At 37.7% G+C, this 23,897-nt stretch overlaps 2 non-coding genes across 2 annotated transcripts; one reads left to right on the top strand and one right to left on the bottom strand.

The window, feature by feature from the left end:
- Positions 1–6,243: 6,243 nt before the first annotated feature.
- LOC126029073 (U6 spliceosomal RNA) lies at positions 6,244–6,350 on the top strand. Its single transcript, XR_007502729.1, has one exon. It is a non-coding gene; the product is annotated as a U6 spliceosomal RNA (small nuclear RNA).
- A 12,227-nt stretch (positions 6,351–18,577) lies between these two features.
- LOC126029157 (U6 spliceosomal RNA) lies at positions 18,578–18,683 on the bottom strand. The gene has a single exon (XR_007502809.1). It is a non-coding gene; the product is annotated as a U6 spliceosomal RNA (small nuclear RNA).
- Between the last annotated feature and the right edge of the window lie 5,214 nt (positions 18,684–23,897).

Below are 23,897 nucleotides of genomic sequence, written 5' to 3'. Positions count from 1 at the left end.
TTGAGTTCTAAAGTTTATGAACCAAATAACCCCCTTTATCTCAGAGCACTGATATATTAATATAATATTTATAGTCATCTTTCCACCACTCACTTTAGTATTGATCCATTGACTTCAATCCAGTACATTTTTCTATCCCTCACACACACACACACACACACACACACACACACACACACACACAGTCACACTGACACACTGACACACTTCATCATCATCTATGTTCTCAATCATGGTTCTATATGAAAGAGCAACAGGAGCTCAATCCTCAAAGTAAAGTTAAATGTAAAGTGGAGGCAGCATATGACCAAGAAATCTTTACTAAACTCAAAGTGACTGCTCGTTATGATTATCTTTGAAATAAGAGCAATTTTTTTCACTGTATTCTATAAGGTCTTCTACAGCTATTATATAGATCTGTTACTTTTTGCTGCACAAGATAGCATTCCAATGAGGTCTCTGAGCCTTGAGCACTTATACTATCATAATTCTTATCAATTAAATGTTGTCTTTCTTTCCCTCTAGACTGAGAACTTTGAGGAGATATTATATCTTATCATGATCACCATCTCTAGCTCTCAAATATATTGGTCAACTTTACATATTGACAAAATAAAAGGAATCAAAAATAAAGCACCATGATTTGTCCAAATACCTGTAGGTGAAATAGAGTTCATCACATCTAGAATTTTTATAGAAGGCACTGAATTATCATTTAGAAAGAGTATATAAATTTCTTAATAAAAATAATCAGGCACTAAAAATGCAAAATAAATTTAAAATCAGTTTCAACTTCAGTAATAAACTACGTTACTGACCAACCTCCTATAAGAGAGACAGTTCAAAACCAACCCCAATAAATTAATATGAATTTTTACTTATATATAAAAGTGAGCAAGAAACTCCCATCTCTCCAAAAAGTTTACCAGGAAATATAGGCATTGGCATCATACTTGTATTATATAATCTGAATTTACTACAGAACATTTCAGTCATTAGTTGTCCTATATATGATTAAAATCTAATACTTTGATTAAGAATTTCTTTTTTATTATAAGAATTTATTCAAGAGACAAAATTTATTAACATATTGTAAACTAACATAACATAATATAGTAACATAATATAACATATAATATAATTAATATAATAATACATGTAAGTCAAAGAACATTTCTGATTAAAACACAATGTTTTTATCATAATGACATATCTTTCACAGTAGTATTTTAGGTACATATTAACATTGAATCAGGGGAATACCCATCACCAAATATGTCCTCCCCACATCCCAATTCCCTTTCTGTAACCTATATACCCCACCATCACCCCTCCAGGGCTGCTAGAGTAGGTGGTCACCTTTTTTTCTAGCTTACTATTAGTGATCATATATCTATTTGGTCCTGTTACCCTCTCTTGTTTCCCCCTCTATTTAAGAGGCAGAGCTAGATAAATCGAGTTATGTGGTTTTGTTTGAAGGAAAGAAAAGCAATAGATTGAGGTACAAAATAAGAAAATAAAAAAGAAGTCAAATATGCTGAAAATGGGCGGAGTCCTTTTAGAGGCTTTCAACCTCAGTTTGAGAGGATGTGAAAAAGGTAATTGAAAACCCACAACAATACAGAAAGAAATATCAAATTAAATATCCAGTGATCACTACAGCAATAAAGCAAAAAAATAAAAAATAATAAATAAAGACAGGCACCACACAATAGTCTCGGTTCTGAAATCAAATCATGCCTGAGTGCAAAAAGAGAAAAGGATAAAATAAAATAAAATAAAATAATATTGGAGACATCATCTTCAAACTCTACACCAAAATAAAAACATCAAAAAATTGATCAATCGATAAATATATGTGTGGAAAAATGATTGTTTTGTGCTTTTTTTTTTTCCTTTCCTTTTTCCCCCTGCATAGGCACAGTAACTATTGGGGATATTGTAGAGGGAATTCCCTTGGCCTAGGAGATACAGGGTTTCTCCACCCCTAAAGTATACTGTCATGAGATTAACTATAGACTCCTTTCATGATCATTTACTCTCCCCTTGGTGCTTTCGTGGTGTATGGAAGACTTCTGCTTCGTCTTGGATGGTAACATCAGACCTCTGTATCTAGAGATCTTGGTGACTGTGCAGCTCAAGGAATGGAGCTTATGATGAAGTCTTTCTTTGTGGTTCTAGCACTTAGCTTCTTCAGTGTCCTTTTAATCCATCTTCTGTAGTTGGTGGTCTCGGTCATTATGTTGCTCCAAGGATGGAGCCTGGGATAAGGTCTTTTGTTATATTTCCGGAAGACCTGTTCAGTTGCGGTTGTCTCAGTCAGACCTCTGGAATTGGAGATCTTGTTTGTTGAACAAATCGTAGACCAAAAGCTAGGCTAGAGCTTTTTATTGCTGCTGCTGTTGTTGGTGGTGGTCCCTGGATGTGTACTGTCCAGTCCTGGTTGTAACAGCCAGTCGTTTGTATATAGCGATCTTGGCTTTTGCACAGATCAAAGGGTGACATGTTTTCTGGTTTTGTTTTATCGTTAGCTGATGAGGAAGGACAACTTGCTCTTAGATCAATTTGTTCCCATTTCCTCATTGTCAGATTATCAATTTAGAACTGGCACATGGTGGCGTCAGAGCAGCATTGTGAAAGCCCTGGAGGGGGTTTTGCTCCTGGAGCTGTTGTGGAGAATTCTGTTGTTTCTATGTCTGGGATTCAGGTGTCAAGGCTGGACAGTCGGTGTCTAGTTCCCTGGAGCCCAAGTTGTTTCCACATGACATACGTTCAGGGTGAGAGATGCCCCTGTGTTTTAAACAAGTATGAGTTCTTATCCCTAGTAGATAAAAGCTTATTTTACACGTACAAATTCCTCTTTGTTTAATATGTCTTTGCAGGATGAAGTGGTGCTATATTATATTGCTGGTGTATTTGGGGGTGGAGAGAAAAGAAAACAGACACCTGACAAAAACTAAGAATATATATGCTCACACATATCTAAAGGAATAAGTTTCTTTTAAAAATAATTAAAAAATATTAAATAAAAGACGTAATTATAAAAAATCGTAATTAAAGAAATAAAGTGGGGCTGGAGAGATAGCATGGAGACAAGGCTTCTGTCCTTCCTGTAGAAGTACGGTGGCTCAGATCCCTGCATCCCCTATGGTCCCCCGTGCCCTCCCGGGGGCATACTCCAAACATACAGCCAGGAGCACCCTCTGAGTGCCACCAGAAGTGACCCAAAAGAAGCAAAACCAAATCAAATCAAATAACAAAAACTAAAACAAAACAATACAAAACAAACAAAAGAAACTAACAAGAACAAAAAAGAAAAGGAAAAAGAAAACAAAACAAAGAAAAAGGGAGAAAGTGATACCGGAGTGATACTTTACATTTGGGGAGAAACAGGATAACAGGTTATGTTAGATAGGTCTATACTTATGATGAAAGTATAGGCCTCCCCATTGTCTTTTGAGATTTCCTTGTGAGGTATGGGGTCCAGGCAGGGAGGTCTTGGGTAGAGTTCTTGCAGTGGGGGTCCTTTGGAGCTAGTTCCAATATCAAGCCACAGTCCACATTAGGGAGAGGTAATTAGGAGGGACTGCATGGGTCAGTCGGGGTATTGTTTGTATTTTCTTGCCGGGATCGAGGTGAGAGTTTGAGTGAGTGTCTCTTCACTTGGGTAGTGGGTACTGGCTCGTTGGAGTAAGAAGTCGGTCTTGATGCCTACTGGATTAAGAACTGAGGGTGAAGAGTTATAGTGTGGTGGGGATATCAGGGGTGGGATTGAGGGGTGAAGGAATAGTCGGATTTCTGGAGGAGGGAGAGAGAATAGTATATGGGAGGGGTTATATAGGGTATAGGTATGGGTTATTTGTGGTTTAGGTTTGTCTCTTAAGGAGAATTCCTGTTGCGCCCCACTCAGGATGGGCACACATTAAAAGTGTTGCACTCCTGTAAAAGAATTATTTGCCAAAAAGGCCCGCTTAGAGCAGTCAAAATCAGTTGACCCTTTGCGTGGATTGTTTGGCCATAATTCTAATATGTGGCTGTAACTATCTCTCTCTTTATTTTTAACCAATATTAAAAATCAAGCCTTAGTAATTCTTTCTAACAAAGGAGGACAGTACAAATCCCGCCAAAAGTCTCCCACTAACAGCTCCCTGTGATCTTTGCTACTTTGGCGCCAAAGTCAGGTTTTTCCAAACACTTAGCTCATGAGTGAAGCAATTTTCAGTTTTCCCCTGCTTACTCAAAACAAAGTAATTTTCAGTTTTTCCCCAAAACTCTAAAACATTCCTCTCTCTTCCCACTTCCCTGAAAATTACCTGTTTCCCCCTGCTTACCCAAAACAAAGCAAACCCATAATAGAAACTGTTTTTTCACCTTCAGTATCGGTTCTTTAGTATGCAAATTTTAGCCAGGGTCTTTCATCCTGTTCCCCTGGTCATCTCCCATTTCCTTTGATGTCAAAAATTTACACCCTGCATTCCAAACCTCAAACCTTAAAAGCAGCCCAGCTCAAAAAATAAATTTGTCTTCGTCTTTTTAGACGCAAGTCCCCATGCATTCTGTGTGGTCTCATTCATTTCTACAATATTGTTCCGTCTTTTCGCCATTTCGTGTATCCACTCTCTCCCCATGAAGGTTTCTCGAACTCCACGAAGAATCTGTTTGCAGGCACTGGCGTCAGCAACAGAATTGGCCCACAACAAATTCCTATCTCTGTGTGCTCCTGCGCACATATAGACATATACAAGTTAGCTTAGGTATATATTAATGTGGAGAGGTATGAAGGGCAAGAGGTATGCTAAGTACTAAGTATAGTACATGTAAGGAAAGGAAACTAATAGGGCAACTTTTGGGTATGTATAGGATTCGTGTCTCGAGTACTGACCATTGTGTTAATGAGGTCTATCTATATAGGTGTTTACCCTTTTCAGTTTTGTTCACAGCACCCTATATGTCAGCTTTCCTTTCCTATAGAGGAGGTAACCATGTGTATTTTATTTGACATAGATTGAATTGATGATATTGAGGAGGAGAAGGTGGAAGAAGAGGGAGACAAGAAGAGAGTATAGGAAAAACAAAACAAAACAAAACAAACCAACAATCAAGCACCAAAAACAACAAAAATACGAAGTAATGAGAAGAGAGGGTATAAAGCCGGGGCATGTTAGTTTGGTTGAACGTGTTTGTTGCTTAGGCCCTGTGGTAAAAATCTGTAGGTCTCGGTTGTTTCTTCGGATATCTGGCTGGTCGTGTGCTTCGGTCTTAAAAGAAGACATAATCTAGAGATAAAGGGTATGTTAAAGAGTTTTATCTGGCCATTTTCATGATTCAAGCAGAGTATGGTGCCTTGTGTGATTGAGCACCGAGGTACCACCATAGGATGTTCACACTTTGTATCCAGGAACCCCTATGGACAGAAAAACTGAGAAGTTATTTTAAATGTGGTAAGGTTAAGACATTCAAATATAATGTTTTGAAGTGTTTCCGTTGGACTCAGTAATTTCCTATCATAATCTTTACCTGTAATCCTATATAAGATCCCTAGTGAATTATTATGGGTCTTTGTAGTAAAAATGATAATTACAAACCTGTTCTCTCTACGCTGTTGTTTCTGTTGTTGCTGGTTTCTTTATGATATAATGTGTAGTCGGGCTTTGTGTTGTTTCTCTGTCTTTTTATCAAAGGCAGCAAAAGTCCTTGAGAATAGGCACTTATGATCTTTTACACATTTAAAATTTTAATTAGATTTTTAAATTTCCAATTACACATTTAAAATTTTTCTATATTGGGCCAGAACAATGGCACAGCAGTATTTGCCTTGCACGTGGATGATCCAGTATGGACCTTGATTAGATCCCTGGCATCCCATGTGGTCCCCTGAGCCAGGAGTGATTTCTGAGCATAGCCAGTAGTAACCCCTGAGTATCAGAGGCTGTGGCCCAAAAAAAGGCAAAAAAAAAAAAAAAGATTAAAAATAAAATTTTCTTATTAACTGTGATTTGCCCAAGGTTAGTTATGAATGGTTAATTATGAATGAAGTGGGTACTAAAATTTATAGTTTTTTGATTCCAAATTCACTTCCTTTACTATGAAATACAATGAATATAAACTTTCAGTTTCTTGTATTTATATAAAATAAATGAGTAGTAGAAGTATAAGTCGTCATCGTCGTCGTCATAGTATGGTTTGGGGACCATGCCTGCCTGTGCTCAGGGGCTACTCCTGACTCTACACTCAAAAATTACTGTGCTCACTTCGGCAGCACATATCCTAAAATTGGAATGATACAGAGAAGATTAGCATGGCCCCTGCACAACGATGACATGCAAATTCGTGTAGCGTCCCATATTTTTTTAGGAAAAATAATTACTCCTGGTGGTACCTGAGTAACCATATGGGATACTGGTGATTGTAGCTGAGTAGGCCACTGCAGGACAAATGCCCTAAATGCTGTACTATTGCTCCAGCCACAGAATATATTATTTTTATGAGAACAAAACAAATTAAGAACTATGTAAAGCACTCACCCTTAAATAAAGTCAATTTGTTAGAGTATATTTCTCATGAATTATATCATAAAATATATATATTGCCCATTTCATACTGACCTCAACTGACATTACATTTTTAAACTGTGATAGTTATCCTATTGGGAAGGAAAGGACACTGGGATTTGATTTGTGGCTATTTTGACTCTTTCCCAGAAGGGTTGAATAAGCATCTTCTGGTCCTGACTTATGGCCTCCATCTTGAAAAGGTCAAGATAGTTCAATACATAATACTGAGCTGATAGTTCTACCATGTAACTTTTTTTATTATTCAATGAATGAGATGAAAACTGCATTATACCCTAAGTTTCAACACTAAGAATGGGACAAGCCATGTTTCATGTAACTGGCCATATTTGTATGAACAGATCTCTGAAATAGGTCATAGCCATAAACAGTAAAATGTCATTCACAGAAATACTCTGAAAGTTTGTTGCAATAATCTATGTAATATAATTTGCAGCTTCAAATACAACTTTTCACTGAAATGTCACAAAAGAGTTAAGGATGAAGTGCTATGAAACAATATTTCTAACCATTTCAACTTCATTTTTGGCACTGCCTTCTGAACCTTGAACATTTTATGTCTTTCCTATATTGAGTGACTTTTCAAGTGTTCCTGCTGTGAGTCTGTAGAATTACTAAGAGGTTTCTGATTTCATAGCTATTTTTTATTATATTTGGAAGCTGGTTAAATAGAGCTAAAACTCCAGGGCCACTATTTTAGAGTAGTAAAGATTGACATCTAAATTATGATCTAAGGAAAGTACCAAGCCATAACTTTCATTGAATGCAGAAGAAGTAAAAATGGATTTGTCTCTGGAAATGCTGGTTATTTGAAGTCTCTGGGAAATTTTTGAACACAATAAGTTAGAAATTTCAGCAAAAATATGGCAACAAACATTTGGGTTATAACTATTATTCTTGGTTAATTTCTAGTTAAAGTGCTTAATTTGAGCTTTAAATGCCCCTTGTCTTAGGAAATGTATATTGGCATGTGATTTAATAATCTAAAGTAGACATCATTGTGATTAGCAATGGCCAATGGTAAGACATAAAGCAAAAATAATGTGTTGCTAAAAGAAGAAGAGAAACTATTTGATATTTTATAAACCAATTTTTGATTTTACCCACATTATGAGAAACTTTATATTAACTCAAACCTAAATAAAATCATGTAAGATAGATATATTATTTCCAATGATAAGGAAGTTTAGAAAGGATGAGAAACAATTATGAGATATTTTGGGGAAGAAGCATAATTTTCTATGCCTTAAATGAGTTTCTTCCATTTTGTTTATAGATTATTTTATTTGTCCAAAAAATTGAATTTAAATAGCACTGTTTAGAATAGCCATTTTTAAATATCACTGTTTAAAGTGATATAGATGTCAAACTCTACATTTTCATAGCATTATCTATGCTCATCTTATGTTTTATGAAACATAATATATAATTATAAATTCCTCACTCTCCATTTTAATTTCTTAACAATTTAACCTATTGAAAGTAAGATAATTATATATATTATACATTTGTGTATATATATGTGAAAAACACAAAATATACTGTCTATTATGCAATTTAGAAATGACTATTGCTTCAGTAATAGTATTGCAAATCACAATGGCCAAAAGGACAGAAGTGGGGAGAGAGAGAGAGAGAGAGAGAGAGAGAGAGAGAGAGAGAGAGTAAGAAAGAGAGAGAGAATGAGATCCAGTACACATCCCAGAGTTAACACACAAAAATACACAGCTCAAAAGGAAAAAGGGAGATGTGGGTGACCATATGTGAGCACATGAGAAGTGCTCAGGCACCATGTACCCAGTCAACATATATGTGCTACATGAGCTCATAGGGCTGAGGAGCAAATGTCTGATTCCTTTATTCAAAGCTGGTTTATATAGAATTTCTCCCAACCTGCCCCTAATCCATGTAAAACAAGAGTCCCATAGTTAGGGCAGCTTTTGCCAGTGGCTTGTTGATGGTCTTCTTTGATATTCCTTTCCAGGCCTTAGTTTCAGCTAGAGTATCTTTGGTATGGGGTCCAGTCTTCTCAGAGCCTGCAGTGGTGCCAATTGAGACACTTATCTAAAAGGAGTAACTCCTTCAAATCCAATATCTTGGTTTTATTGCTTCTAAGAACTTTAATTTTATACCAAGAATTCATTGCCTTAGGGGAGGGGTCCCTCTCTGACCTGCCTGCTGTCTGCTTCAGTAAGTGAAATGTGGTGTCAGAAAACAGATTTTAAGATCTTTATCAGGGAATTGACATTCCTTGGGTTGGGACAGTTCTAATTAGAAGCACCTTTCTTTTAGGACATCAAAGCCAACCTAATTAATTAAAATGGTAGTAGATTGGCCAGAGATAGTACAAGAATTGACACTTGCCTTATATTCTACCATCCTGGCTAAATCCTCAGCACCATACATGGTTCCCAGGTTTCACCCAGGCAAACAATAGCATTGGATTTGATTTTTACTTTTTGTTGGCTTGTTTTATTTTGGGGCCACACCCAGCTATGCTATTATCTATGCTATTAGGGCATACTCTATTTTTGTTGTTGTTTTTGTTTTTGTTTTTTTGAGGGCCACACCTGTTTGGTTTTGAGGGGTTATTCCTGGCTATGTGCTCAGAAATCTCCCCTGGCTTGGAGGGACCATATGGGCTGCGAAGGGATCCAACTGCAGTCTGTCCTGCTTGCAAGGCAGACGCTGCCTTACCTCTAGAGTCACCTCTCTGGCCCCAGGGCATACTCTTGGCATTGCAATCAGATCAATCCTGGCGGTTCTCGCAGGAACAAATGGGTGCTGTGGATAAAACTGAGGTCTCAACCACATAAGGCAAGTGCCCTACCCACTGTGCAATCACTTACACCCCTGATTCAGAACTGAGTTAATAATTTAGTTTCTAGGCTTGCAGAAGAGGAAGTAGTGAGACTCCACTTAGATAAGCTGTACAAGATTCTGTGCTCTAAAACTATTCCTGAAGTAATGAGGAAAGAAGTGACTTTTCTGAATATTATTTTGCCTTCTTTCTCCTGGAGGCATGTTTTTGTTATCAGCAAAAACTAGTGGGGAGTGCCTGGCAAATAAAAAGCATTCAGGTAAAAAGGCCCATTGACTTAAAAATGAAAAGCACCTGGGTTCAGGGCTCAACTATTTTTTTTTTGTGGTTTTTGGGTCACACCCGGCAGTGTTCAGGGGTTATTCCTGGCTCCAGGCTCAGAAATTGCCTCTGGCAGGCACGGGGGACCATATGGGGCATCGGGATTCGAACCGATGACCTCCTGCATGAAAGGCAAACACCTTACCTCCATGTTATCTCTCTGGCCCCAGGGCTCAATTATTAATGTCTTTGATCAAGTCTGTCAAATTTCTATAAAGTGAGGCTAGAATAGTTTTCCTTTCAAAAAGATATGAGAATAAAATGTACTCAAGATATAGTCTCTAATCAGCCTGGGTAAACCAGGGAGCAAAATGACATTGCTTACCTTCTTGCCCTTGATTACCTCCCCCCTCTTCTGTGGCTCCCTAGCTATTTTCTGATCATCTTGAACACAGAAGAAAACTGAATTTCAATTTTTGTAAAATATGAAAGGAATTATTGCAAAATATGTAAGTTCTTTGCTTACTGGAAGTAGTTCTACGAAGAACTCAGAATGAAGGCAACTCCGTTTTTGGGATCCCCTCATTTGCTCTTGCCTGTCAAAAACCCATTAGAGAACAGTGGGCTAAAAAATGGCTTTTGATGATGCTGAATATGAAGAAAGAAAAGAAAGCTCCCCAAAACCTGAAGCTTAAACACAAACTATTAAACTGGTTTCCATGCCTTGCTTTGTTAACACAAAGAAAAGCATCAATTCACCTGTCTTCATTTCTTTCTCCATCTCTGTTGAAGGTCATTTCTATAATCTCTTATATTTAACCTACTAGAAACCATATCCTTGGGGGTGGAGCAATAGTACTAGGGTTGGGCATTTGCCTTGGACCTGGCAGACCAGGATTCAATTCCCAGCACCCTGGCATCCCATATGGTCATCTAAGCCTGCCAGGTGTGATTTTTTTTTTTCGGGCCACACCCATTTGATGCTCAGGGGTTACTCCTAGCTAAGCGCTCAGAAATTGCTTGGGGGAACCATACGGACGCCAGGGGATAGAACCGTGGTTGCTATCTTTCCTTGGCTAGCTCTTGCAAGGCAGAAACCTTACCTCTAGCGCCACCTCGCCGGCCTCCAGGGGTGATTTCTGAGCAGAGAACCAGGAGTAACCACTGAGTGCCACTGGGTGTGGCCCAAAACAACAACAACAACAACAACAAAACATCACCAAACGAAAAAGAAATCCCATGACAAAATTGTATCATTTTATACAAAAATGTATCATTTTATATTTATTCCTTACAACAGAAAACAAAAATAAACTTTACTTCATTTGATCTCTGGCTTCCTTATGCTGTTTCCCCTTTTGTCAACCCTAGCAGTCTTTGCCCATATGGGTGTTATAATATTCCGAGGGTGGGCACTAGAGCATTCTTGGGGAGGATTGGTAACTTCAGGAGTCATCAAACATGCTCAGTAATTTTATTTTTCTGAAAAAGGGTCGAAGATCCTCTTCTGTAAAAGCTTATCTCATGAGCTTATTTATAGTGTTGCCTCCAGTCTGGAAGATTTCTCTCAGACCTGAGGGCTAGACTCCAGCTTGTCATGCTAGTTGACATATAAGTGTCATTCTGTAAAGATACCTCCCCAGACTCTTCTCTCTAAAGTGACCTTGCATTTCTGACATTTTCTGTGTCCATGAACTTGTAGTCAGTTATAGCACTTCCCATGTTCTCAGTCAGATTCAGCCATTTGGTTCATTGGTCTGTTTGGGAAGTAGTTTCCTCTCTCTGTCTTTCTACCAGATGGCAAAACACTGTGAAGACAGGAGCCTTGTCTGCCTAATTCATTGCTATATGGAGTGCTACATTGGAGGTGTCTAGAATGGGGCTTGATTCGTGATTTGAATGTGATTACTATTTGCTTAGTTAATACAGGCATCAGTGAATGTTTTTCTTAGCAAATCCTACCTTTGATGAGTGGGCATCCCCTTTAACAGCATTAGGCCCACTTAAGCACATCAGTTTTTTCAACCTGTGTGCAAAATGGCATTATTTGCGAAATACATTTTTCAAATATTTGTTTGGGGGCCACACCTCAGCAGTGCTCAGGACTTACTTCTGGCTTTGTACTCAGAGGTACAATCTCTCAAGCTCCCTATTTAGTAAAACTTTTAAAATGCAGACAACAATGTGTATCCACCAATAAATTCAGAACCTGTGTGGGACAGTTTGTGGAAGGCCTTTAACTTTGATATTCAGGAACAAATTAAGCAAGATTAGGGGTCCTTTTTACAATACAATTTAAATGAGGACTGTCATACTTAACCCCCCCCCCCCCTACACAGACTCTCCAAGAGCTGTGAAGTAATTTGCTTTTTTACAACTTGATAAAAATGACATTAACAAAAAACCTTAAAATTTGGAATTTCTATTTTGTGAAGAATCTACAAATAATCACAGACTGGCAAAGGAGTTCATTCTTAAGGAGAACAAGAGATAAAAAGGAGAATAAAGTTCAAATGCTTTGGGTTGATGCTGTTCGAATCTGAAGTCTCTGCCTCTGTTGCAGCTGGTCATCAGTGCTCTGTGATCCAAGTACTGTTTGTTCTGTTTCTTTTGAAGATTGCCAGGATCTCCTTTTAAAAACCAACCAGTCCAATGTTAGAACTCTTTGAATGACAGAGGCATTGTGTGCTAACATAGTTCAGGCAGATAAACATTGATAGGATTTGAATGGCAGTTTTGTGACCTTGCTAAAAGAGTCTAGATGCTTGAAGCAGCCATAACAGAGACTAATGAAAGAAGCAAGAGCAACTGAATTTAAGAAACCCATTTTTGTGTCCATTGAAAGATTTCCTTTTATCATCTGAATATCAGCTCCTTCTCAAAGTCCCCAAGCACAAGAGACCTATTCTACATGAATGTATATGCATTGCTTTGTATTGACTTTTGAAGACCAAATCAGTTAAATTTACATATTAATCAATCCAAATGCAATGGCCACTGTAATTACCTAACATTTGGAATCCAAATATTGCTGATGAGAAATCTGAAATGACTATTTATTAGGAGAGCATAACGATTCCAAATGATTTTCTCAGGAGAATCCTCCCATTATTAATTATTAGCAAAAGTTGTTCCCTAAAAGTTTCCCAAAGGAGGCAGAAAAGAGGAAAAAAAAACCCTGCATAAAGAGGCAGAGAAAGATATATTGATGTAATTGTAGTTAATGTGTTATGCATCATAACCAAAGTGTATTTCTTATATCTCTTATTAAGAAAGAAAAGTGCTAATTTAATTTCAAGTACTGTGAGAAAAAATTATAAAGCAGAAAACTACAAACAGATATTGCCTGGCATGAGCTCATGTGTCTTTTGTGACATGAACCTATTTTGAATGTGACTCTCTCTAGGCAGCCACCACCACTTTCCCCTCATTGTTCTTTAGCCATGCTCCTTAAAATTAGATGGAGATAATTAATTTGTTTCTGCCCTGCTCTGAAAAGATGCACTGCACAGGGTCTTTGATCTGCTCACGCAGGGAGGTCTCCTTATGGTTCAACCATACCGGGTTGGAATCAGAGCAAAGGCTCATATGTTTATATGTGTCATTGTTAATTGAGCACTAATGCCAGTGTTCATTAGGAACAAAGGCAAATGTGGATTGAAATCAGCCCCTAATTTTCTCATTACTGCAAAGCATTAAATGGATCTTCTGATACTAAACTCACAGAATAACTTTCTGGAAAGGAGCATCTAGTACTTCTGATTATGTTTTTTCAAAGGGTGGGAAAGGTTACTAGAAATCCATTGATATGATTAAGTAGTTATCTGATTGTAATTTGTCACAATCTAAGACTCTTTTTTTTGACAAGGATAGACAATAAATATAATTCAATTCATAGTTTGTTTTGTAATTTTTTCTCTTACTTGTATGCTGATTCCACTCCCACAAAATCCATCCTTCAAAGCTTTGGTAAGGTTTGCACCTCCTAGAGATGTTTGGAGGGCTACAGGGTTCCCAGTACCAAACCTAGATCTCCCACATTCAAAGTATGTTCTCTAGTACTGAAAACCTTCCATGCATGACCTCTCTTCAATGAATGATTTTTTTTTATTAATATCTTTATTTAAACACCTTGATTACAAATATGATTGTTGTTGGGTTTCAGTCATGTAAAGAATACCCCCCTTCACCAGTGCAACACTCTTATCACCTATGTCCCAAATCTTCCTCCTCCACACCTCATCCCCACCTGACTCTTCAGAAAGTTTATATTCCTGACTTTTCCTTTTATTCTTAATACCAGTAGCAAAGATGAGCTCTGGATGATTTGAAGCATTGTGTTTCCAAGTTTGTGATTAGTAAATCTACAGTGAATGCTCTTTCTGTTGACAGCGGTGAGATACACACTCCCAAGTATAAGGATGTGCCTGGTCTATCAGGTGAAATCTATCTCTCCTGGAACAACTTCAGGCAGGAATGTGATGAGCTCTTTGTAAAATGATTTCAGGTTGAATGATCTCATTTGAGTTATATAAATGATAGCAAATGTCACATCCAGTACTAAACTCAGCTTGAAGCCACTGCAATAAAATGAATAGGTTCTGGTAGGGGGCTAGGGTGGGTACAAGAATTTAAACATCCATTATACCTAGGGAAAACATATTACAAAAGATTGTGTCCATAAAGAGGCAATTTTATGTTCATGAATTTAAAGATTTTCCTTGATTACCCAATTATGAAATTTGGAAAGTGTAAGTATTATCATTAAGCTTGATTTACTAGAAGCAGTCAAACTTTCTTAAGAGAGGTTTGGCTGAATAACTTTTGGGATAAAGGTTAGGGGTAAATCATGGTGGCTTAGAAAAGGAGGTATACATATTTTATTTAGTCAAGTTTCCAAGCGTATAGAAGTATTTTTAATAACCTGAGGCTGGAGGGATAGCACAGCAGTAAGGCATGTGCCTTGCACATGGCTGACCCAGGACAGACCTTGGTTAAATCCCTGGTGTCCAATATGGCCCCCCAAGCCAGGAACAACTTCTGAGCTCATAACAAGGAGTAACCCCTAAGCATCACCAGAGTGGCCCAAAACAAACAAACAAAAAGAAGTATTTTAAAGAACCTAACCCTATCTCAAAAACAAGGAGGGAGATTATATGTAGATAAATAACAGATAGTATATAAATTATTAACTTATGGGTTTGAAATACTTAAAGTGGAATCATTAAAATTAGACAAGAAAAGAAAAAAATAACAAGAGTAGTAAGAGATGCAAAAGGGGGAGGAAGGAAGGAAGAAAGGGTTAGAGAATGGAAAGTAGGAGAGGGAAAGAGAAGAGAACAAAAGACTAATTTATCAAAGGTTATCTATTTACCCTAAAACATCTTTGTTCATTATATGCATTTTTCCATATGACCTCTATCTCCACATGTTATGGATAATGTGTTCATCATATCATTTTCCCATATACTTTTCATAGGCCTCTGTCCCCTCACTTTATATGGGACTTAAGTTTAACTGTAAATATATTTGATTGTCAAGGATATATTCATACAGAGGAAGAAAAATGTAGACTTTTACTGCTGATACCTTTTTAACATCAAATATAATTTCCACACTATTCAGCGATTTCAAAATGTGACACTGAATATTTAAATATGTGACTTTTGGTTGGTGCATGTCAGCAAGAAAAATAACATGACAATTATTACTCATTGTCACATAATACTTGGCATAAAATTGGTATGGAGAGAATTTTTGACTTGCTGAGAATGTTCCAGATGATGGGCTCTGTCTATGCACCATTTAGCATAGACATAGAAGCAGTAGCTCACAGCGAGGCATCTGAAGAGGAACTGTGCTGGTTTGAAGTTCCCTGGCTCTATTAAGCACTGTGGTTCCTTGAGGTGGTAGTCTCTGAAAAATAATGAGTAAAAGAATGTCTAGTGAATTAGAGAGTAAGAAAACAAGAGATAATAGAATTGCTATCTTGTAGTAGAGTTTGGTGAGGATGAAAGATCAAAAGTATTATCATAAAGAAGATACTTCAAACAGTATTTGCCAAGTAATAAATTCTACATTGATTCTCATTTCAGTGATTATTCAGTTAGTGTAATGAATCTGTAACAATTATCTGGCTATTTAAATTCTCTAGAGAAGAAAATTTGTGTAAAGAGAAAATTATGTGTACTAAAGAGTTTACATGTGATTCTGACAACAGGAATCCTCATTTCTCTGTTTCTAAAACCCACTCTTCTTTCCATATAATCCAAGTTTCCAAGGGATGGTCTGAGTTGCTCCACTGGTCCAACTTCAAAGGTGCTTTATGTATGGATTAAAGAGGAGGTAGATGGAAAGCTTAAAGAGAGCTTAAAGAAGCTATTGTTTTATTGATTTGAAGTTTCCATATTCTTTTTTTTTTTTTTTTGTCAATCAGGTTCCAATGTAAATTTCCCGATGAAAAAGCACTCTGCTGTCAAGAACAGTAAGAGTGGCATAATTTTTGAAACATTATATTCTCTATACTCAAAATCCTTTTCTTTTCCCACCACTAGCATTGATAGCTCTGTTGGATATTAATTGACAAATAATCAGTGGGATGTTGACTAATACCAAGTTTCTCAGATTTAAAAAAGAAAACCTTCTACAATTTTTTATTCTCTGGGCTATTTACATGTTTTATTGATTAAAAAAAGTGATTTTACCCCATCTTTTTATTTTATTTATTTGTTTGTTTATTTAGTTTGAGTTTCAGGCCACACCCAGTGACCCTCAGTGGTTACCCTGGCTCTGCACTCAGAAATGACTCCTGGCTTGGGAGACCATATAAGATGCTTGGGGATAGAACGTCTGTCCTTGCAAGGCAAATGCCCTACAGCTGTGCCACAGCTCCAGTACCTCCCCTTTTTATTTTCTAGTGAGAGATGTGTTCACATGATTAGTAGGGTGTCTTGGAAAGTCAAGTAGCCACTGCTTGAACAAGTAAAATGAAGCTCCCAGGGCTCTGCATAATAGGGGCCATCAAGGGGAAATCAAGGCCATCAAGGCTATCAAGGCCATGAAGAATTGGGATTGCTACTACCTGCAGTCCTGCCTATCCTTTGAGCTCTGTCCCCTTGATTATTTTAAAGGATTCCCCCATTTTTATTATTATTATCATTATTATTTTTTAATTTTGCTTTTTTGGATCATGCCCAGTGACACTCAGGGGTTACTGCTGGCTATGAGCCCAGAAATTGGTCCGGCCTTGGGGGACCCTATGGGACGCTGGGGGATCAAACTGCAGTCCTTTCTAGGTTAGCACGTGCAAGGCAAACACCCTGCCACTTGCAAAACAGCTCCAGCCTTGATTCCCCCATTTTTAACAAAGACATGCTGTGTCTTAGTATTGAAAGACTCGGTAGTCCAGATGCTGCTCCGATGCAGAGAAATGAAGAGACAGTCACTCAGGCAAAAGCTCAAGTGGGTTCTTTATTCTGGCCGGCCAGGGTCCAGTGCCCATCCAGAACCGAATAGAGACAAAGGACCACGTGGCGTTCTTTGTTCATCCTTATATACCATAAGAAGGGGAGAAGGGGTAGGGATGATTCCCTTATAAGGGCATAACATTTGCTAAGACATTTTGAGGCAGCACAAGATATCACATGAGCTTAGGGTTGGTATAACCTTCCTTTTTAGGAAAAAAAGGGTTAGATACAAAAAGCAGGTATAAGCATAGAAAATTACAGAATTCTGGTTATGAAAACCTGACCTTTAAGTTCCATGAACTACAGCATTGAGGGCTGGCATAACTATTTGTTGACTTCCTTTTCAGTATAGAGTCTCTGGCAGGGTTTTTAAAAAAGCAAAATTTGAAAATGTAATCAGTATTCCTTTGATTCCCTGTCATATGAAATAATTAGTCTAGAAATGATATTGTTTTTGCAAAGCATCAGAAACCAATAATAATAATAATAATAATAATAAGGAATTAGGTTAAGTATATGTTTTAGTTCCATGCCAGTTTATAGGGAACTGATAGACATAGTGTGCTAATTTAATAAAATATAAAGTCTAAGACCCACATGTTGGATGAGGCCTCCCTCAGTATATGCTTCTAGCCCTTGGCTGGAAGGCTTGAAGTTTGTAGGGTAACAGCGAAGTAATTAATTCACAAGCAGTCAGTTAAAGTTTCCTTGCAGTCCGTTTGCTTTTATTCCAAGGACCTATCTGCCATATGCTTTTCCTCACATCCCTTCTATGCTAAGCGTTTGCCCAGCAATTTATCTTGCTGCTTCTCCTCTGACTCTTTGCCTTCTTTCTCTTTCCTCCCTTTCCCCCAGCTAGACTCTTATTTATCCAAAATCCCCCCACCCATTCTAGGTGTGGGCAATCCTGGAGGGATTAGCATATCAACAGAAAGTTTAGGGCATTGGGGGAAGGGAAAACTTACTGGTAGACAAAAGAATCTGCAACTTTTTTGATCAGTAGCACATACTCTTTCTCTTGTGATAAGCTTTTATAGTGTGTGTGTGTGTGTGTGTTTATTTATAAGATCCTTTCTACCTATGGATGTTTAATTCATATCTTACAGTATCAGAATATTTAAACAATTTATCCTCAAACTCAAATGATATGGCATTCAAAACCAGATGATTCCCCCCAAAAATTATTGAGAAATAATTGCCATACCTTATTTTATTTTTTTACTTTTTGTGGGGAGTGGTGGTTTGGGCCACTCCTGGTTGTGCTCAGGGCTTGCCTCCAGTTCAGTGCTCAAGGATCACTCCTGATGGTGCTTGTGGAACCATTTGTTGTGCCCTATACACTATAGTATTGTTACAATCTGCCAAACATTCCTGTGTGCATTTAAAGTGTATGGCTGGCAGGTGAACCATCTCTTTAACATCTTATAATCTTTGCTAACCAGAAGTTTTTTTTTTTTTTAAATATGGAACGCTTCATGAATTGCGTGTCATCCTTGCACAGGGGCCATGATAATCTTCTCTGTATCATTCCAATTTTAGTATATGTGCTGCCGAAGCGAGCATGCTAACCAGAAGTTTTATGTGAGTAGAGAGTATGTTGGAATGGACATTTTTGACATAGTGTGTTCTTAGGTAATTTTATAATGTTCCTCAAGTAGTTTATAATAAGAATGGTGATTTCTTAGTAATGGGTGTGATCGCTATGCTATTGGCCACACTATTGGCTTCTGTTTTTAGTTTGATTTTAGAAATTTAGTCATAGACTGCAATTTCAAAGTAAGAAAGATTAGGCCCCCAGATACAGCTGATTCCTGAAACCAGGCTAACCTTAATTGATCCCTGGAACCAGGCTGTAAACCATAAGAACATTTCAGTTCAAGGACATCTTGCATTCCATCCTAGAGACACCTTGGAGGGATGGAAAGAAGTGGAGACTGACCATATTACATTCCAACATGGAAACACCTTGGTCATCTGCAGATGGCAGATGACTCTTGAAGATTAGGGAGGAATAATTGCACACAGTCATAAAAAAGAGAATAACACATAGATGTCACAATGGGTATAATAATAAGGGTAAAGTCTAGTTTAATGCTATTCTTGCTTCTGTCTCTGGCTTGCTTGAAGTATTATATAAATAACATGGCTCCCCTCCCCTAATCACTTCGGTCACTACACTGTCAAGGGAAAGGGCTCTCCATCCTGAAGGGTCCTACCCGTATCTCTGCATCTAGGAGTTGGGTGTAAATGTTGTCATGAAGGGGCTGAACAGACAGAAAATTGCACCTTTTCTGTAAAAAAGTCATTGGATGATTCAAACTCTATAAACCTATGAAATGCTTTGACCTGTATGCTCATTAATATGAATTCTCTTAGATATTTGTGAATTTGGATGCTTGGGTCTCACAGCAGACCAAATTTCTGGCTTGCGGTAACCCCCCAGAGTTCTGGAAAAGAAATAAGCCTGCATTGCTAATTTATATCTCTGAAGGTTCGTGGACTTTAATAAGGCCGTGAGCTCTCTAGGACCCTGGGCACCCCCGGATCCCCGGGTTCCCCGAGGGCTGTCCAGGACCTTGGGCCTCCCCAAGCCTTAGGCTCTCTCGGTCCCTTTTTAACAAGTACAATGTTAACAATGATTTTGTAAATTTATGTACATTTTTGATTAATTTTAAGAGTCTCTAAATATTTACTTTTTGGTTTTTGGGTCACATCCAGCGGTGCTCAGGGGTTTTACTCCTAGCTCTGTGTTCAGAAATCACCCCTGGCTGGTTCTGGGAACAATATGGGATGCCGGGATTTGAATCACCACCACCATCCATCCTGGATCAGCTGCTTGCAAGGCCCTACTGCTATGCTATCTCTGGGGTCCCCAGTCTCTAAATATTTATGTAACTTTGGGTGAGGGACAACAGAAACAATGAGATATGAAAGTTATTCTCAGACCCCTGCTTGTATGAAGATTCTTAATTATTTTTTAAAAATAAGAAAATAGGGCTCCTAAGACAAGTATAGCATGTGAGATTCTTTCCTTGTACATGGCCAAGGTTAAGCATATTTTATAGTATCCCCAGCATCACACATATTTTTCAGAGCAGAGCCAGGAATGATCCCAGAGTATAGCATCAGTAGAAATCCCTGTGTGTGGACCAAGAGGAAAAAATGTAAAGGCAAGCAGATAAATAACAATAAAAATTGAACTATTTTATAGTGAATTTAAATCATTTTACGGAAAGTAAGGGAGAGAAGTACAAGAAACACATGTATTTAAGAGAGAGCAAACATTTTTTCTGAGTGGAAAAGACAAAAACCAGATTTTAATGTGCACCGGCTGTATCTCCTTTAAACTACACAATCTTCCATATTAACCTGAAAAAAAGCAGACAAATAAGGGGTCATTCTAAAATATTATGATAGATAGAAATGTTTGCAAAGCCCTAAGAAGGGAGATAAAGAAGCAACTTCCTGAGTATTCAGGAAGAGAATGGAATTTAAAACCATTTAAATTTAAAACTTGTAAACAAGTCTTTTTTCAGAGAAGAAAAGAGAGGGAATAATCATCATATGAAAAAGCTAAGCTTGTATGTGTTATCATTCTTGCTTGGGTGTGGTGGAGGGAACAGAGGGGACACATGAAGGTAACACATGAAATTGGTGGTGGGGGGTGGGACACACCCAGTGATGCTCAGGAGTTACTCCTGGCTATGAGCTCAGAAATTGATCTTGGCTTGGGGGACCGTATGGGACTCAAGGGATGGAACCAAGGTTTGTCCTGGGTCAGCTGCTTTCAAGGCAAACACCCTACTGCTGCTATCACTTTAGCCCTGGTAACACATGAATTCTAAAAGGGTTCTGAAAGGAGGGCATAATTTGAGGTGGTGGGGAAGTGGCTAAAAAAGATAAAGCTTAAAGCATAGCTTGGAATCAAATTTTAATGAGCCCAGGTAAAATGTTTGGGCTTCCTTCTGTGAAAGGAAACAATCATTCTAGGATTTCAAGCATGAGTTTGCCAAGATTAGATTGATTCAAAAAGATAAATCCCACACTATGTTATGGAAAGACAGAAATAGAAAATGACAAAAAGGAAGAGGACAATGATCAAGTTCTCCTCTTGAGAATAGAGTGCCATATTTATTGGGTGAAGTATTGATTTATCTCCTTATGCCCTATGTTGTAGCTCTCAACACTTCATGTTAGTTTAAACGTGAGTGCTGCTTTGAATAGGAGAAACTTTTAAGCAACTTGATATATGTCTTAATGAAATAAAACCTAATTTCTAAGAACAAACAATCTTAAAATACTTGAAAATTCAAGTACTTTGCTGAGCCTCATGGATAAATTCATAAGCAATGTACAAGAAACTAAAATTATTAACATCCATAGAGAATTTTCACATGCATGCTGTTCACACTTTACAGATTGATCTGTGTGGGAGCCTTAATATAATTTAACAGTAGGACATAGTTATCTAGGGAATATTATAAAACTTTAGTTTGAAGAGATGAGCAAGACTACAGCAACACTGCTTCTGGGTTTTATCCAAAGAATATAGAAACATTAATACAAAAATTTTCTATATATCAAAATGTGTATGACAGTATCATTTATAGTAGCTAATATGGAAGGCCATTGAATTGTCCATGGATAAATGATTAAAGTTTAGTTAAGCTGTAGAACAGGGGCCAGAGAGATAGGACAGTGGCAGGATTTTTGCCTTGCATGAGGCTGACCCGGGAGGGACCCGGGTTTGATTCCTGGCACCCCCAGCCTGCCAGGAGCAATTTCTGAGTGTAGAACCAGGACATACCCCTGAGCACCGCTGAGTATAGCCCAGAAACCAATCAATCAATAAATCAATAAATAATTCTTTAAAAAAATGGTGTAGAACATTTGAACAATGGAATACTTTTTAGCTATATTGAGGGTGAATGACTTTTATTCCTGGCAAAATAGAAGGATCTCAAAGAAATAAGTGAAGAAAAGTCAATCAGAAAAATAAAAGACATGTATTGGAATACTTCACCTATATGAGCAAAATGAAGATATAGATTTGAGGAACAGATAAAACAAAATTGAGAAAAATCAAATCAGTGGCCAATAGATTATTTTAGGAGATAGCATGTGAGAAGAGAAATATTGTGGAAAAGTGTTGCCTTCTAATGTTTAATAATTGAATTTTAGTGGGATTATTGATTATTAGAATATTTGAGCTGTTTTACTGAAGTGTCAGGATTTTTATTTTTTCTCAGTAAAATCACCAAATGGTCTATTGCTGACACTCTAACATCCATTTTTATGTCAGCCAGGAAAAGAATGCCTTGCTCTGAGTGGCTGCTTGTACTGTTGACTCCATCTGCTCTGTCCATGTTAACATCTTGACAGCTCTGGCTTGAACTCTGTGGAGACAGACTCTCACCTGCATGCTCACCCTCGTTAATGACCTTTTCCTGCCATACAGCAAAGTGAGAATGTTAAGATGATAATGACACTGGGTTAGTAGAGCTGCTAGGTTTGTGGGCTATCCCTTACTCAACAAATAGGAATGAGAAGGGTGGAATGAGGCAAGACAAAGGATATTTATTAAATGATCTTTAACAGGTGGAACTTCATGCAAAGAAAAGCTAGGAAATAGAGTGTCCCTGTAGGGGTGAGTGTAAGGCTTCTTCCAGGAGAAGCAAGGATTGGCTCACAGATTACAGAGAGCAACTAACTATTGGCTCTGCTGTTTTGCTGCTGTGCAGCTCAGCTGTCATTTGACACAAGAAACCATTAACCAGCCAGAAGTTTCTGCAATTGCTTTTTTCTTTAGAGGGGGTCTGCTCTCCAGTCTGCCCTTGTTTACCCACCTCTTTTAGTAGGTTGCAGAGGGATTTGGGATTTTTGTCACTTGGGGAAGGGTTTGTTTCCTTAATCTATACCTACCTACTCTTCAATGGGTTTTCCTTCCCAAACAGGTTTAAAATGTTTAGCTGACTTTTCATCAACTATACCATAAAGGAAACTTTCTTAGATGTCCTTATTCTGCTGTATATTCTCTCTCTCTCTCTCTCTCTCTCTCTCTCTCTCTCTCTCTCTCTCTCTCTCTCCCACCTCCCTTCTGTCTTAATTCTCAAACTCATGCTTCTGTTTTTTTTTTTTTGTTTTTTTTTTTTTAAGATTCTTTACTTTTTCTTCTCTATGATTCACTAGTCTATAGGGATCTCTTGGTGGGGGGACATAGTAGGGATATTTGGATTTAGGGGCCACACCTAGCAGTGCTCAGGGCTTAATCATAGTTTTGCTATCAGGGATCACTTTTTGTAGTAAAGGAGCAAATTAGGGTTGACTGCACATAAAGCAAGCACTTTATTTACCCACTGAGCTATCTTTGCTTACCCAACCCATTTTTTAGTCTATCACAGAGCCGGTACTCATTATCTTATGTCTGAACTTAACTTTTCTTTTTTCTAAACATTTTATTACTTTATTTAAACACCATGATTTTACAAAATTGCTCATAATATATTAGTTTCTACCATTCCATGCACTAACACCGATCCCACCAGTAGTGTAACATTCCTTCCAATATTTTCCCAGAGTCGCATCAGCTCCCAAATCTGCTCTTCTGCAGGCACAAAATAATTTATGTTATATTGCATGTTTTCAATTAAGTAGTAATGATATTTTTGAAAAAAATACAGAAAATTCTGTAAAAATTATTATATATCAAAATAGAGTCATTAAGTTATTATCTGAAGGTTTATGAAGTTGTTTGTTGCTAGTTTATCATTTGTTACT

Source organism: Suncus etruscus, chromosome 14, assembly GCF_024139225.1.
Source record: "Suncus etruscus isolate mSunEtr1 chromosome 14, mSunEtr1.pri.cur, whole genome shotgun sequence".
Classification (NCBI taxonomy): domain Eukaryota; kingdom Metazoa; phylum Chordata; class Mammalia; order Eulipotyphla; family Soricidae; genus Suncus; species Suncus etruscus.
This window is presented reverse-complemented; position numbering and strand designations above follow the sequence as displayed.